Source organism: Canis lupus, chromosome 1, assembly GCF_011100685.1.
Source record: "Canis lupus familiaris isolate Mischka breed German Shepherd chromosome 1, alternate assembly UU_Cfam_GSD_1.0, whole genome shotgun sequence".
NCBI classification, from domain to species: Eukaryota; Metazoa; Chordata; class Mammalia; order Carnivora; family Canidae; genus Canis; species Canis lupus.
This window is the reverse complement of record NC_049222.1, coordinates 38,390,847-38,406,316: the sequence shown is the minus strand read 5'-3', so window position 1 is coordinate 38,406,316 and position 15,470 is coordinate 38,390,847. Positions and strand designations below refer to the sequence as shown.

Here is a 15,470-nt window from a genome sequence, read left to right as displayed (position 1 = left end):
TTGTATATTTCCTAAACCAGCTAGGGGAATGACCTATTTAGAAGATCCTCACCCTTGGTTGAGCCCTATGCTTACATGTTGCTGCTGTGCTTTTTTTTTTTTTTTTTTTTTTTTTCTGCTGTGCTTTTTACTTAGTTTTTAAACTGCTTGCTTGCAATGCCCAATATGGCCCAGAGATGGACAGAGGTGTGTTGAATGAATGACTCTGTTTGATGACCCTATAATAAATAATGATTTTTGAATACCTTTGGGGATGCCTCGATAACTCTTTGGAATACAAATCTGTCACTTTTAGCCACAATATATTGTATATGTAGATACACATAATACAGTATAATATAACTTAGAAGAAAGATGCCCTTTTTCACATCAAATATTCAAGAAAGAGCAGATAACTAAAAATTTTCATTCCCATGGTATTTATAGAATAGCATCCGATCATTGCATTTTCATGTAATGATATCATCAAGAGCTACCAGCTGTTGAAGGTCTGCCCTGCCACGCACGTTACAAATGAAAGTGCTAAGCATTTAAATTGTTTAAATCAAAGTCAGTGTCTACAGCAACCTGATGAATGTAGTAATATTATGCCTGTTTTATCAATAAAGAATATAAAGCTTAAGAGATTGAGTAACAACTTTCTAGAGGTCATACTATTATTGGAGCAGGTCTTAAATATAGGGGCTCCAAAGGCTGTGCTCTCTTTTCTTACAACAATGTATCCGAGGGTTAAGATCTCAGGAGACTCAGCAAGATTTGAGGGATTAGGGGTTGAAAGAATTTTAAGGAACCAATCCTATAGTTAGAATATAGAAGCTATTGAGTCAAGCAATAGGTTGTTCTGAGTCAAGCAAAGCCTTCCCAAAACACTGCAGTTATGACTAGTATTTATTTATGCTTACCTCCCCACATATCTGCACTTGGTCATTTACTCTTTTACTCATTTAGTGAGCATGGAGTAGGTAAATTACAAGTACTATTATTGTATGTCAATGTATAAACAGCAGTGAAAAGCCATTTTTATGCCAATTTACTTAAATTCTATTTCTTTCAATTCAAGTACACACATAACAATTAATTGAGCATCTATAACATGCAATTTTATTGTTGTAAGCACTGAAGCAAGGTTTAACAAACAAAAGAACCATGGTGGTTCCTCTCCTTAAGCTTGCTGGGGAAGAGTAGGCCAGCTGTTCCTTGCCCCTCTTTTTTTTTACACATATACAAGGCATATTTGTTCAGCATCTAATGGCATTTTTACTCAAAAAATTCTAAACCAAAATTGCAAGGCACTGGATAGCTCTTTTAGTTTGGAGCAATATCATAAAATTTAATGAGTGAAATCTTCACACAATGGATATGTTCAGGAGAATATTCAGGAAACTAAACCAAAAAATTGCAAGCATGATTATAAGTGTGGAAATACAGAAAAGAAAAAAAATAATCTGAAAGTAAGCCCTGGATTGAAATGTAATTGGAATTAGAAGTCACATGTAATTTGTGGAAATTTCATAGGGGATAATTTTAACTTCTAAAATTCAACTTCAAATTTCTTAACGTAATTAAAAAAAATTTGTGTGTGTGTGTGTGTGTGTGTGTGAGAGAGAGAGATGCCATTTCCATCAGATAGCAGAAAACTAAATTTGTTCACATCCAAGGGAAACTTGGTCAAAGTAGTGACTAATCTGGTTATACACTCAATCAAGTTAAGGTTTTCCTTGCTTCTCCTTTTTGAATTATGTTTAAGTTCTGGGGAGTTTACAGTAGGATCATAACATAGAGCATTAGTGAAGAGGGTGGGTCTGCTCCTTGAGTGCTTTCTGTCTACTTTGGCCAATGCCACATGGTATTCGTTCCTGGTTTTTGGCATCTTCTCCTGATGTGCACCATTCCTGTATTCCAGATCCAAAGTTTCCTCTTCAAACTGCAAGACCCACTCCCAACCTCGTGTACTTCCTCTTCAAGGGCTTGGGAATTGTCTTGCTTCAAACGCTGTAAGGTGCCTATGACTTTGCTAGCCTGCTTGTAGACTCATTTGTCTAGATGGCTTAGTCAACAGAAGCCATCTTACTGTTCTGGTGCCATGTTGGATGGAGCCTCCTTCATGAAATCTGAAGCTTCTCTAGGTTATACTTTGGGAAGGAAGGCATGTATCTTCTCTATTCTGGGATACCACCAAACTCATCTGTCTTTCCTGTTGTTTCCATACCCTAGGCTCAGCTCGTTTCAGGGGCTCAGGGGCAGGGCCCTCTTTATCAGATTATCATTAAGAGTTAGTTCACTTAATTTCGTTCCTCTCCTAATGTTCTCCTCACTAGCCCAGAAATCTATTCCTCCTGGAAAGTTTTAAAAACTGAAGGGGCAACTATTTTTTCAGCCCTTGTTTATGGGTCCTTCAGGATTTGGGCTCTTTCTGTTTAAAGTCAAGCTTTTGGTACTCAAACACCTTATATTTACAAAAGGTTGATACTTGCAAATCAAAAACACCATGGATTTCAAAACTACTGTTTTTGCTCTGAGTTCCAAAATCTATTTATAAACTTAACTGACTCTTATGTTCTCAGCTCTATCTATCTTTTCACTTAGGAAACAAGTGCCAAGTGATTCAATGGGTAAAAGGGTTGGTTTTCACAGAATTTTATTTCTCCACATTTAACTCCATGCTAAATGTTTTTCTCCCTGCAAAGAACATGCTCTTCCCCATTCTAGGCATTATTCCTTCAAGAAAGTGGGACTTCTTTAGATGTGTATTCCCACACATGAGGCAGTGCATGGATATGGGATCATCTTTTGCCCCTGCCACTACAGTGTCAAGTGGGAGACCAGTTATGGGTGAACTTCTTATATCCCTCAAGTAGGAGTACTTTTTACTGAAGAGTCTCCTTTGATTTATATTTTTCCTAAATGACTCAGATGTGAAGGTAGAAGAGCTTCTGGTAAAGGAGAAAAGAAGAGCAGAACAGCAGCCTTTTTAGAAAGGTAGCACATGGTTCTCCTGGCCCTCTAACCCAATTCCTTACTCTTTGCAGAGTCGTGGTCCTGGCTTTGAGCCCCTGTTGTTGGTGTCAAGTTGGAAGTGAGGCAACAATTTGCTTCCCCCTATATTCCTTTCTGGTTTCTTGAAATCTCATAAACCTACTAAGATCTTTATCATGATTCACAATATTCCTACAGGCAAACAAAAAAAGAACTTGCCTTTTAAAAACTCTTAGCAGTTCTTTGCCAACATTTCTCTGACAAATGGAGGCTTTGCTTAATGCTTATTGAATAAAGTAGGGATGCTGGAATTGTTCAGTCCTTTCCAGGAGGATATTTAGTTCTCTTAGCATATCAGGATATTTTGAATGCTCATGGACACCCAGTGAGGCAATAGAGGCAACTTCAACAGGGTAGAAGAGATCACACGAGACTGACTGGAGGTTGAGGGACAATCTCCTAAGTAATTATGGTAATTTTGTCCTGCTGCATTGTCATTTATATTGCTTTGGTAAAAGACCATATGAATCAAAAGAGATAATCTTAGAATAGAATGAGAGTTTACCAAAAAGAATGGGAATAAGGAGGGAGAAAGAAAAACATTAAAGAAGAAAGGAGTGAAAGGAGTGTAGAATATACAACCTATGGCTAAATATTTTCTAGAATGCCCCCAGGAAAAACAGTGTCAAAGGTTTTTGTTTGTTTTAAAGATTTTATTCATTTGTTTGTTTGTTTGAGATAGAGGAGAGAGCACCTGCAGGTGAGTGAGGGAAGAAGTTGAGGAGAAGGGAGAGGGACAAGCAGACTCTGTGCTGAGTCTGAGCACTGGGCCTATGCAAGATTTGAACTCAGGACCTTGAGATCATGGCCTGAGCCAAAACCAGGAGTCCAACAGTTAACTGACTGAGTCACTCAGGTGTTCCAACATTTAAAGGGCTCATATTAAAAACTTTAATAATCCATTAAAAACTTTAATATGAACCTAAGAACTTAGTATTGCATGACATACGAAATTTAATACAGAGGAAATGAATAGAACATTATGGTCAAGAAACTAGTAATGAGGGAAAGCACTGCTATTTGACTGAGCCACTGGGCAGAGGTTACGTACTAATAACGCTATAATAGTTTAACAGTGTTATGTCTGCTTTCTATAGATCCTAAGCTTGCCTGTTAGCCTATAAAATACCAATGGGTTAATTAGCACCTCTGTATCAAGGACATAGTTTGAAGTCTTATGAAAGTCTCAAGGTGAAGACAGAATTTGTGATACTTTTAAATGTTAAATCTGAATTCAGCATAACACTTCCTTTGCATTTTTAAAGAAAAAAGGTTAAATAGCAATTTAAAGAACAGTTACAAATATGATCTTTGATATCAATGAAAGGTATGTACCTGGTCACCCGCAGTTGCCATTCTCATATCACAGATTGCTGTGTTGTCCACCCACATCATTTTCTCTACCCCTGATGAGTCTCTGTAGGAGGTGCCTCAGAGAATATCAATGCTAAGATACTCCTACCTACTTGTGGAAAGTTTGACTCATTCTTTGGCTGGTCACCACTTGGAGAAAAATAAACTGCTATAAATCTTAGATATATATAGATATTCATATTGGGGGGAAGGAAAGAGAGGGAATTTAAGGAGAAAAATGAGAAATCAAGTACTCATTTTCATGATGAAGTCTTTCCATTATTTCCTGAAATTTTTTTAGAAAATACATGGTCTAGAACAGAGATTGTTCCCATGAGTTGATAGACCTCATGAATATTAATAGATATGCTTAAGGAGTACCCAAACTAAAACAATAGTATAAAAATAGTTTTTTGCCATATGTGACTTTTTTCTGGGTAGGTAGATTTTTTTTTCTTGAATTTTCATGTGTTTCTGATTCAAAAGGCTAAGAACTGGTCTAAAGCAAAGATGGTAAGTAGGTTTTATTTTAAACACTAAAATAAATATTTAAATAGTTTACCTTCTTTTTAAAAAAGATTTTATTTATTTATTCATGAGAAACACAGAGAGAGGCAGAGGGAGAAGCAGGCTCCCTGCAGGGAGCTTGATGCAGGACTTGATCCCAGGATCCCAGGATCATGACCTGAGCGCTCAACCACTGAGCTACCCAGCTGCCCCCATTTAAATAGTTTTAATGGAAGGATTCTCAGGTTCAGCAGAAAAGACTAATAAGCAATATCTGTCAAGTATGAGTATGGTGGAAGAGGTATTTGCTGTTTCTAACCTAAAGTGAGTTTTGTCAGAAGATTCTATAAGTCCTGTATTCTTAACAGCATTATTTAAGAAAGATTGCATAGTGTATAAGGACAATGCAAAACAAAAGGCATGTTTAGCTTAGTCTGTGACTGGGTTATATATATTTGTTTTTAAAATACTTGATGAAAGATTTACATCTTTCGTTTCCCTTTCTTGATTTTTTTTTTGTATTGGACTCATTTGTACTTCTTGAACAATATTTAAGCCACGTACAAATGTAACATCAAGTCAAGAAATATTCTATGGCACCAAATTTAGTTGTTGAATGCACGAACACAGCTCCCGATTAATTTAATAGCAACTGTGAGCATGCATTAAATATCAGAATTTCACCCTTTGTGTCTACAATTATGAGGAAACAAAATGGATAAAACATGAAACTCTATTTTGGTAGATTCATAACAGAAATGAAAGAAGCTCTATACTTAATATTGCCTAAGTCACTGTCTGTTAATCATATAGGCCTTCTGGGAAATGTATATCCATCCCCTTTTGTTCACTGAGGACTCTTGGCTTTCTTGATGTCAGGGAGTAACCTAGATCTTGAGAGAAGAGACCTTCTTGTCCTCATTCTCTCCTCAAAAAGGAAAGGGGAAAGTCAAGAGTGGACAAATGTAGATACAGCTTATCTTATCTAAAGGTATTTACATCATTCATTCATAAGTGTTCTTGCTTCATTCTTCTCCCTTTCCACTGATCAAAGTAAGCACCCAGGAAAGGCCCTGGAAGAGAAAATCCAAGCTCTTTATGTGAGGTTTCAATTGGCCAGCAAATATTTAATCATCACAAATTGGGGGCAAGACTTTGAACTTGGTGGTGGGGACACAAATATGAACCAGTCATGGGTATTGCCTTCAAGGCTCTTGCAATCCAGTAGGAGACCTAAAATGTGTTTATGAATCACTTTAATAAAAAGCAGAAAGCCAAAGTGCCATAAGAGAGTGCAGGTGAATTATTATGTGAGTTCAGAAAGAGATGATTGCAAGTATGTTCAGGTGACAGCCAGTCTTCCCAACTTACTCTCTGGTCTCCTGCCATCAAGTCTATGCATTGTGTGATGGTGGGGCAACTCCTCTTCTGGTTGGTAATCTGCTCTCTGCTCAGTTGCCTGAGTTGTCAGAAAATATCTCCACCCACCTTCTGAGCCATGGAGGAGAAAGCTGAACTCAACTTTTGGGTATTGTAGACATTTTACCTAATTTGGCTATTTATTTAACACAAGCACTCTTCAGTTTGTCTTCATGGGACTACATTTTAATGATTCACTGTCCTAGTAAAGTGTCATGTTAATTTTATTTTCAGTGAATCCAGGAGCTGGCCTGCTGTTTCAACAAGGTAGCCATTTCTAAGCAATAAAAAACCCCAAAAACCCAGAAGACAAAAATACCCCTCCACAAACATAAAGAAATACTGTGGTATTATGGTAAGCATCTGCAGGTAAAATATATTTATCTAATGCTTTTGGAAATGTATATATCTGATATACTCAACTCTGCAAATTGAGTATAGAAAAGAAAACTCAGAGAAGTGTCAAATAATTGGTAGATATCTTAAAATAAATATGTTTCTCTTTGAATATGGAAATTACTGCCTGGGATAATTGACTATAATTTTAATAGGAGTCTTATATAATATTTGAAAAGTTCTTAAACTTATAACAATTTATTGCTGAACTCAGAAATTGAAAAGCAAAGCCCACTGAAGGAATTCTGTGTTACTTGAGGCTTTGAGAGGCTCATACAAAGAAGAAATTGCATACTGTGTAACTTGGGGTGAACTGACACCCATCACCTTTGAGTTCCAGGACACTAAGAGAAACCAGAACTTGGAGATTTAATACCCTCTCCACCCTCATATATTCCTTCATGTCATTCTCCTCCTTGTCCTTCTTTTGGACTCCACCCCTAGACTGACAGCTTTCCAGTAGCTATCATTTGAAGGAATGCAAGCAAACCAGTTTGTAAAGTGAGCTGACGTTGCTGAGTATAACGTTGGTTCATCATGATGTTTATATTGTACATTTATGTTGGAAAACTGTTAAAATGAACAGAATCAACAGGCTGCAAAGCAGTGCAAGATAATTTGGTTTGGTTATCTTTGACCTTCTTTGTATGTCACATTTCATTATTTAGCTTCCTTGGTAAACAGAATCTACTCAACCATTCATGCATGTACATGGCAAGGAATGCATCTGCAGGCTGTTTGACAGCTCAGGGAAGGTGATAAAACAATGTCGTCAAACAGCTACACAAAAGGCCTATGGAGTACCAAGTGAACCATCAATAAGGATTAACATTGCCGTAAAATATAAAATCAAAATATTTCAATGTGAAAACAATAAAACCTTGAGTTCCTAGAATTCTGAGGACTTGATCACTTGGAATCCTAAACATTTTTTTTAAATTTTTATTTATTTTTTATTTACGATAGTCACAGAGAGAGAGAGAGAGAGGCAGAGACACAGGCAGAGGGAGAAGCAGGCTCCATGCACCGGGAGCCCGACGTGGGATTCGATCCCGGGTCTCCAGGATCGCGCCCTGGGCCACAGGCAGGCGCCAAACCGCTGCGCCACCCAGGGATCCCCTAAACATTTATTTAACAATGAAACTTCCAGAGACGAAAGGGACAACGCATTGATGACTTACATTTGGATTCTGATATTTATAAGCTCTGTGACGTTGGACAAGTCAATAAATCTCTTACTTTCCTGTCCTGGAAAAGGCCACCGATGGTACTTGCCCTACCTGTCTCTCAGGGTTGACACGAGGGCCAAAGAAGAGCATGGAAAGGTTTTGCATGCTCTAATCTGCTGTGCAAATAGTACTTGTTCTACCTGGCCTTCTGCTCAATAAGTGCCTAAAAAGGACATGCGCTGTGATCCTTAACCACGTGAAGCTTGAAACCATTAAAAATCATGCTGATCTTAATAATCATGATGATAAATTAGACAGCTAGTTTAATATTATTAGAGAACAAGTAAACGATAATGGCAAAGGGAGTCATAACATAGTTTGGCTTCTCCAAACATCTGTAATCAGATCATAGATCAGAACATCATGCTGACATGCAGATATGAGATAAAAAAAAAACAACTCAACAGCTGAGCAATGTTTCAACCTAAATCCAAGACTTCTAGTTGCTCTATAATCTTAATTTTATTTTCTTGTGATTAAAAAAAAGAAAAGACAATTAGATCTACTAGCCAACACATTTTTTTGAGCACCAAGCAATGTATATGTTGTTTTGCTAGCCCTTTGCCTAGATGGGTGCCAAGGTCAGGGTTAAAGGTCACTGAGGGGAGGCAGCAATAGCATAGTCGGGTTTTGGATAAAATATTGAAGCAGCTGAAACTATGGATGGTTAAACAAGGGAGTCCTGACTGCTTCATTTTTCTAGTGGTTTGTTATTTTATGGTGAGAAATTTTTTTAAAAGATTTTATTTATTCATGAGAGACACAGAGAGAGGCAGAGACATAGGCAAACGGAGAAGCAGGCTCCACGCAGGGAGCCCGATGTGGGACTCGATCCAGGCGCTCTGGGATCACACCCTGAGCTGAAGGCAGATGCTCAACTGCAGAGCCACCCAGGCATCCCAAGAAATTTTTAAAATTTTAGAAACCTTGCATTTCCAGGACAGTATTGTTATGTGTTTATGAATATTCTTTTTGTTGCCATAACTTGTTTTCAAAAAAGATATTTTTGGGGGGGGAACAATTGTAGAAATTTCAGCTCAAATATTGCATTATGATTTTTTTAAAAATTTAAAATTTTTGTTGACATCCAGCATTTACTCTCTAATTGATGATAATATTCAGACATACATATCCAACTTTTTAAAAAGTCTCTAAATTGTGGAATCACTATGTGTTATACCTGATACTAATATAACACTGTATATGGACTATACTGGAATTAAAATTTTTTAAAAAAGAAAATCTTCTTAAAACTTCAAAAAAAAAGTTTCTAATTTTATCTACCCAGTGCTAACTTTGCCATGTTTTTCTACGAACGTGAATTTATTCGTTATGTGAATTCCACGTTACTAAAGAATTAATCATGGCAGCCCCCTCACCCTGCCTCACCAAAATGTTCCTCTGAAATTCAATAAGTGTTCTGCTACCATTTTCAAAGTCCTGATAGAATTTTAAACCATGAAAGTCCAGTTCTGTATTCATTAGCGCTTGCTCTGAGAAAATAAATGCAATATGGTCTGATTCTATTTCATGGATGCAACTTTGAATTTGTGCAGGTTTATTCCAAGGCTGAGTTGTATTATTGCAGTAAAATCACTCCTGATTTTTCACTGACAACTCAAATTCAGTGTTATTTTTCTCGAGAGGTTCATGGCAATCCCCCTCCCTCCTCAAATTGTGCTCCACTGGCCTGGGTGGTTGCAAATGGCACCTCTCTACAGGGACTCTTCGGCTTACTGCTCCAGCAATCAAGACTCTCTTCGCTAGTAATTCTAATAATCAACTGTTCCTTATATTCCAAATGACATGGCACATAAACACCTTTCATTGCCAGTTTTAGGTAAATCACTAAAATCAAGCACCAGGGACTCAGACAGGGAGTGGTGAGCAGGCAGTAAAATGGAAAAATACAAGGCGAACTTTAAGAGATTGAATCTGAAAGGGTCAGAGGCCCCCCTGCCAAATCACATTCGTGTTGAGAAGGTTTATTCCAGTTTTTCTTAGCTTCCAATCTGTCTCTTTCTGTGCCCTGGTTCCTTGTAGGTTTGTCAAGTTTTATCTCTGATCTTTCCTTTCTCTCACCTTCAAAACTCGCTTCTCCGAGGCTCCCATATGCCCTCTCTTACTTCGTTGGGAGGAGGGTGATTTCAGCGACTGAATTTCCTACAATGACAAGAACCCAGTTCTAATTTTTAAATTGTGATCATTTGTGTTCGATGTGACCAGGGTTATCCATAAGGTAGAGGGTCTCCTCTATGGCAGGTGGAAATTTTGATCCGAGTTTTGGCTCCAAACTACACGGTCTCAACACTCAGTGTCTTTGTCTATAAAGAGGGACTAGAAATAATCCACAGGGTTATTGGGAGGATTTAACATCCTCATGTACATGCATCGTGCACTCTGAAGTGCTGAATCTCATCATATTTAACAGTTAAAAGGAGGGAGGCTTAGCAGTCGCAGGTGGCCTTTGCGCACAGTTCCCTGTGTTTTATTATTTACGTGAGAAAAAAAATGTAAAGGGATTTGCTGGAAACACCTTTTAAGTAGGACAGAACATACTGGTTCAAATGGAGCATTTCCCTGAGATGTGTCCCTGGGGCAGGCTGGTTTCTGCTGTTAAGAAAACATTGCCTTTGCCGGTTTCTCCTGTCACAGCTGGTCAAGATACAGAAAGACACTTCACTGTTTATCTCCCATTGATCTGGTTTCCTGAATACGCTTGTTCAGTTCCCACTTGCAGGCATTCACTTTAGAAGTTTAGAAGCAGTGCGTATACCCTGTTTGTCCCTTCTTGGATTTATACCTGCCCGCTAGTGACACCGTGTTCCTTCACCAGGTGTGCACTGGCTCCAACAATGGAGGCACGAGGCCAGCCCTGTGAGCACTTGACCTGCTTTAACTTGGCTCCTATGCCATCCTGTGCCACTGTTTACCTGCCTGCCAACGGCACCTCAAGTAATAATGTTGTCTTTGAATCTGCTGCTATTCCCTTTAATTTTTAAACAACAGCTGTATAAATTAAGGCATTTTCCTTCTTAGCTAAGCAAGTTTCTAATGTCTACGCTGTATCATTGTAGCTGATTATTAAATACACCCACTTGTATTCCACTTTTTGATGCACATCCATTATATTCAGGGGCAAAGCTTTCTAAGGAGTTGCTATATTGGGGCTATACTTTTATTTATTTATATTTTAGGCACTAGGTTCCCTCAAATGCCTTCTTGACTAAGGTTTTTTTTTTTTTTTAAAGATTTTTTAAAAATTTATTTATGAGAGAGAGAGAGAGAGAGAGGCAGAGACACAGGCAGAGGGAGAAGCAGGCTCCATGCAGGGAGCCCGATGTGGGACTCAATCCCAGGTCTCTAGGATCACACCCTGGGCCGAAGGTGGCTCAAAACCGCTGAGCCACCAGGGCTGCCCTAAGGTTGTTTTTAAGTAGTGCTTTTGGTAATATTTCTGGAAACTGACTCCCTGGATTGGAATAGCAGCTACATTTCTTACTAGCTTTTTGATCCTTTAAAAATTACCTCTTCTCTCTATTTCAACAGTCTTATCTGTAAAAAGCAGATAAAAGTAATATCAAACTTGTGTTTGGCGGACAGATTAAATGAAAAAATCCTTGTAAAGTGCATATCAGAGTGCATGGTATGTAGTAAATAATTTGTTTGATTATTACAATTATTTAAGAAAGCTCAAGGCACAGAATATAGTAAACAGACCACCAAAGTCCATAGCAGATGTCCTGATTTGGATCTCAAAACTTTTGGAAGTCTAAACTTTTGTGCTTTTATGGGGAAGTGAGGCTAGAGATTTGGGATGCCAAAACATGTTCTGGCTACCATTAATTAAAACTATATTCAAAGCTTTTAAGGGTTAGTGGCAGGGGGATCTTGAGAAAGTTTATGATTTGTATTTGATTTATGAAATTAGTAAATTAATTTATCTAGTGAACATGGATTGAGGGTTGCTATGTGCCTGACCAGGCACTTTGGTTCAGACATAAAGAATATAAGATCCTGTTCTTCTTGAAAATGTCTTGCTTATCTTTGAGATGGACACTTTTCTGATTTCCTTCCTTCTTTCTTTCTCTGCTTTATCTTTATTAACCCATCAGGTAGTCTCAATTCTAAACACTGAATATTGAGGATACATTTATGATTCCCACATTTATATATTCCCCTAATCTTTTTTAAAGGTAAATTATTTTTTACAGCAGTTTTTATGTTCACAGTAAAATTAAAAGGAATGTACAGAGATTTCCCATATGCTCCCTGCCCCCCATATGCATCACCTCCCTCATTATCAATATCTCTCACCAGAGTGGTACATTTGTTATGATGGCTAAGCCTATACTGAGTCATTATAATCACCCCATAATCCATAGTTTACATTAGGAATCACTTTTTTTTTTAAGATTTTATTTATTCATGAGAGACAGAGAGAGAGAGAGAGAGAGAGAGAGAGAGGCAGAGACAAAGGCAGAGGGAGAAGCAGGTTCCACACAGGGAGCCCGACGTGGGACTCGATCTCAGGTCTCCAGGATCAGGCCCTGGGCTGAAGGCGGCGCTAAACCACTGAGCCACCGGGGCTGCCCAGGAATCACTCTTGATGTTGTGCATCCTATGGATTTGGGCCAACATATAATGACATACAGCCATCATTAGATAGCATACAGAGTATTTTCACTCCCCTAAAAATTCTCTATGCTTCATCTGTTCATTCCTCCTCCTTCTTCAAAGACTGGCAACTACTTATTTATTTTACTATTTTTATAGTTTTTCCTTTTCTAGAATGTCATATAATTGGAATCATATCATATATAGCCTTTTCAAATTGTCATCTTTCACTTAGTATTATGCATTTAAGGTTCCTTCATGTCTTTTAGTGGTTTGATAACTTATTTCTTTTCAGTGCTGAATAATATTCCACTGTTCGGATGTACCACAGTTTATTTATTTTTTTCTTTTTTTGTATATTGTTTTATTGGAGTAAGATTTGCCACATACAGTATAACACCCAGTGCTCATCCCATCAAGTGCCCACCTCCCCCTCCACTAACCCTTGTTCGTTTCCCAGAGTTAGGAGTCTCTCATGCTTTGTCACCTTCTCTGATATTTCCCACTCATTTTCTCTCCTTTCCCCTTTAATCCCTTTCACTATTTTTTATATTCCCCATATGAGCGAAACCATATAATGATTGTCCTTTTTTCCGATTGACTTACTTCACTCAGCATAATACCCTCCAGTTCCATCCATGTCGAAGCAAATGGTGGGTATTTGTCATTTCTAATGGCTGAGGAATATTCCATTGTATACATAGACCACATCTCCTTTATCCATTCATCTTTTGATGGACACCGAGGCTCCTTCCACAGTTTGGCTATTGTGGACATTGCTGCTATAAACATCGGGGTGCAGGTGTCCCGGCGTTTCATTGCATCTGTATCTTTGGGGTAAATCCCCAGCAGTGCAATTGCTGGGTCGTAGGGCAGGTCTATTTTTAACTCTTTGAGGAACCTCCACACAGTTTTCCAGAGTGGCTGCACCAGTTCACATTCTCACCAACAGTGCAAGAGGGTTCCCCTTTCTCCACATCCTCTCCAACATTTGTGGTTTCCTACCTTGTTAATTTTCCCCATTCTCACTGGTGTGAGGTGGTATCTCATTGTGGTTTTGATTTGTATTTCCCTGATGGCAAGTGATGCGGAGCATTTTCTCATGTGCGTGTTGGCCATGTCTATGTCTTCCTCTGTGAGATTTCTGTTCATGTCTTTTGCCCATTTCATGATTGGATTGTTTGTTTCTTTGGTGTTGAGTTTAATATGTTCTTTATAGATCTTGGAAACTAGCCCTTTATCTGATACGTCATTTGCAAATATCTTCTCCCATTCTGTAGGTTGTCTTTGAGTTTTGTTGACTGTATCCTTTGCTGTGCAAAAGCTTCTTATCTTGATGAAGTCCCAATAATTCATTTTTGCTTTTGTTTCTTTTGCCTTCGTGGATGTATCTTGCAAGAAGTTACTGTGGCTGAGTTCAAAAAGGGTGTTGCCTGTGTTCTCCTCTAGGATTTTGATGGAATCTTGTCTCACATTTAGATCTTTCATCCATTTTGAGTTTATCTTTGTGTATGGTGAAAGAGAGTGGTCTAGTTTCATTCTTCTGCATGTGGATGTCCAATTTTCCCAGCACCATTTATTGAAGAGACTGTCTTTCTTCCAGTGGATAGTCTTTCCTCCTTTATCAAATATTAGTTGACCATAAAGTTCAGGGTCCACTTCTGGATTCTCTATTCTGTTCCATTGATCTATGTGTCTGTTTTTGTGCCAGTACCACACTGTCTTGATGATCCACAGCTTTGTAGTACAACCTGAAATCTGGCATTGTGATGCCCCCAACTATGGTTTTCCTTTTTAAAATTCCCCTGGCTATTTGTTTTTTTTTTCTGATTCCATACAAAATAACTCTCTGAAGAAAGTCCATGGTATTTTGATAGGGATTGCATTAAACGTGTAAATTGCCCTGGGTAACATTGACATTTTCACACTATTAATTCTTCCAATCCATGAGCATGGAATATTTTTCCAATTCTTTGTGTCTTCTGCAGTTTCTTTCAGAAGTGTTCTGTAGTTTTTAGGGTATAGATCCTTTACCTCTCTGGTTAGGTTTATTCCTAGGTATCTTATGCTTTTGGGTGCAGTTGTAAATGGGATTGACTCCTTAATTTCTTTTTCTTCAGTCTCATTGTTAGTGTATAGAAATGCCACTGATTTCTGGGCATTGATTTTGTATCCTACCACACTGCCAAATTGCTGTATGCAATCTTGGGGTGGAGTCTTTTGGATTTTCTATGTAGAGTATCATGTCATCGTGAAGAGGGAGAGTTTGACTTCTTCTTTACCAATTTGAATGCCTTTAATGTCTTTTTGTTGTCTGATTGCTGAGGCTAGGACTTCCAGTACTATGTTGAATAGCAGTGGGGAGAGTGGACATCCCTGTCTTGTTCCTGATCTTAGGGGAAAGGCTCCCAGTGCTTCCCCAATGAGAATTATATTTGCTGTGGGTTTTTTGTAGATGGCTTTTAAGATGTTGAGGAATGTTCCCTCTATCCCTACACTCTGAAGAGTTTTGATCAGGAATGGATGCTGTGTTTTGTCAAATGCTTTCTCTGCATCTATTGAGAGGATCATATGGTTCTTGGTTTTTCTCTTGCTGATATGATGAATCACATTGTTTTAGGAGTGTTGAACCAGCCTTGTGTCCCAGGAATAAATCCTACTTGGTCATGGTGAATAATTTTCTTAATATACTGTTGGATCCTATTGGCTAATATCTTGTTAAGAATTTTTGCATCCATGTTCATCAGGGATATTGGTCTGTAATTCTCCTTTTTGGTGAGGTCTTTGTCTGGTTTTGGAATTTAGGTGATGCTGGCCTCATAGAATGAATTTGGGAGTACTCCATCTCTTTCTATCTTTCCAAACAGCTTTAGTAGAATAGGTATGGTTTCTTCTTTAAACGTTTGATAGAAT

General features: G+C 38.2%; 1 protein-coding gene across 35 annotated transcripts in view; it reads left to right on the top strand.

Annotated features, from left to right (window-relative positions):
* LOC102154803 (DDB1- and CUL4-associated factor 13-like) overlaps positions 1-15,470 on the top strand; it is a 212,062-nt gene that overhangs the window by 46,603 nt on the left and 149,989 nt on the right. For 23 of the 35 annotated variants that reach the window (XR_005353658.1, XR_005353649.1, XR_005353647.1 and 20 more), the window contains one exon: positions 6,550-6,670. The exons of 10 other annotated variants lie outside the window; for them this stretch is intronic. The gene's annotated coding sequence lies outside the window, so the exon portion shown is untranslated. Of the gene's footprint in view, positions 1-6,549; positions 6,671-7,379; positions 7,561-15,470 lie in introns of those variants that run through there. 2 more of the 35 variants (XR_005353645.1, XM_038526287.1) reach the window with 2 other exon arrangements.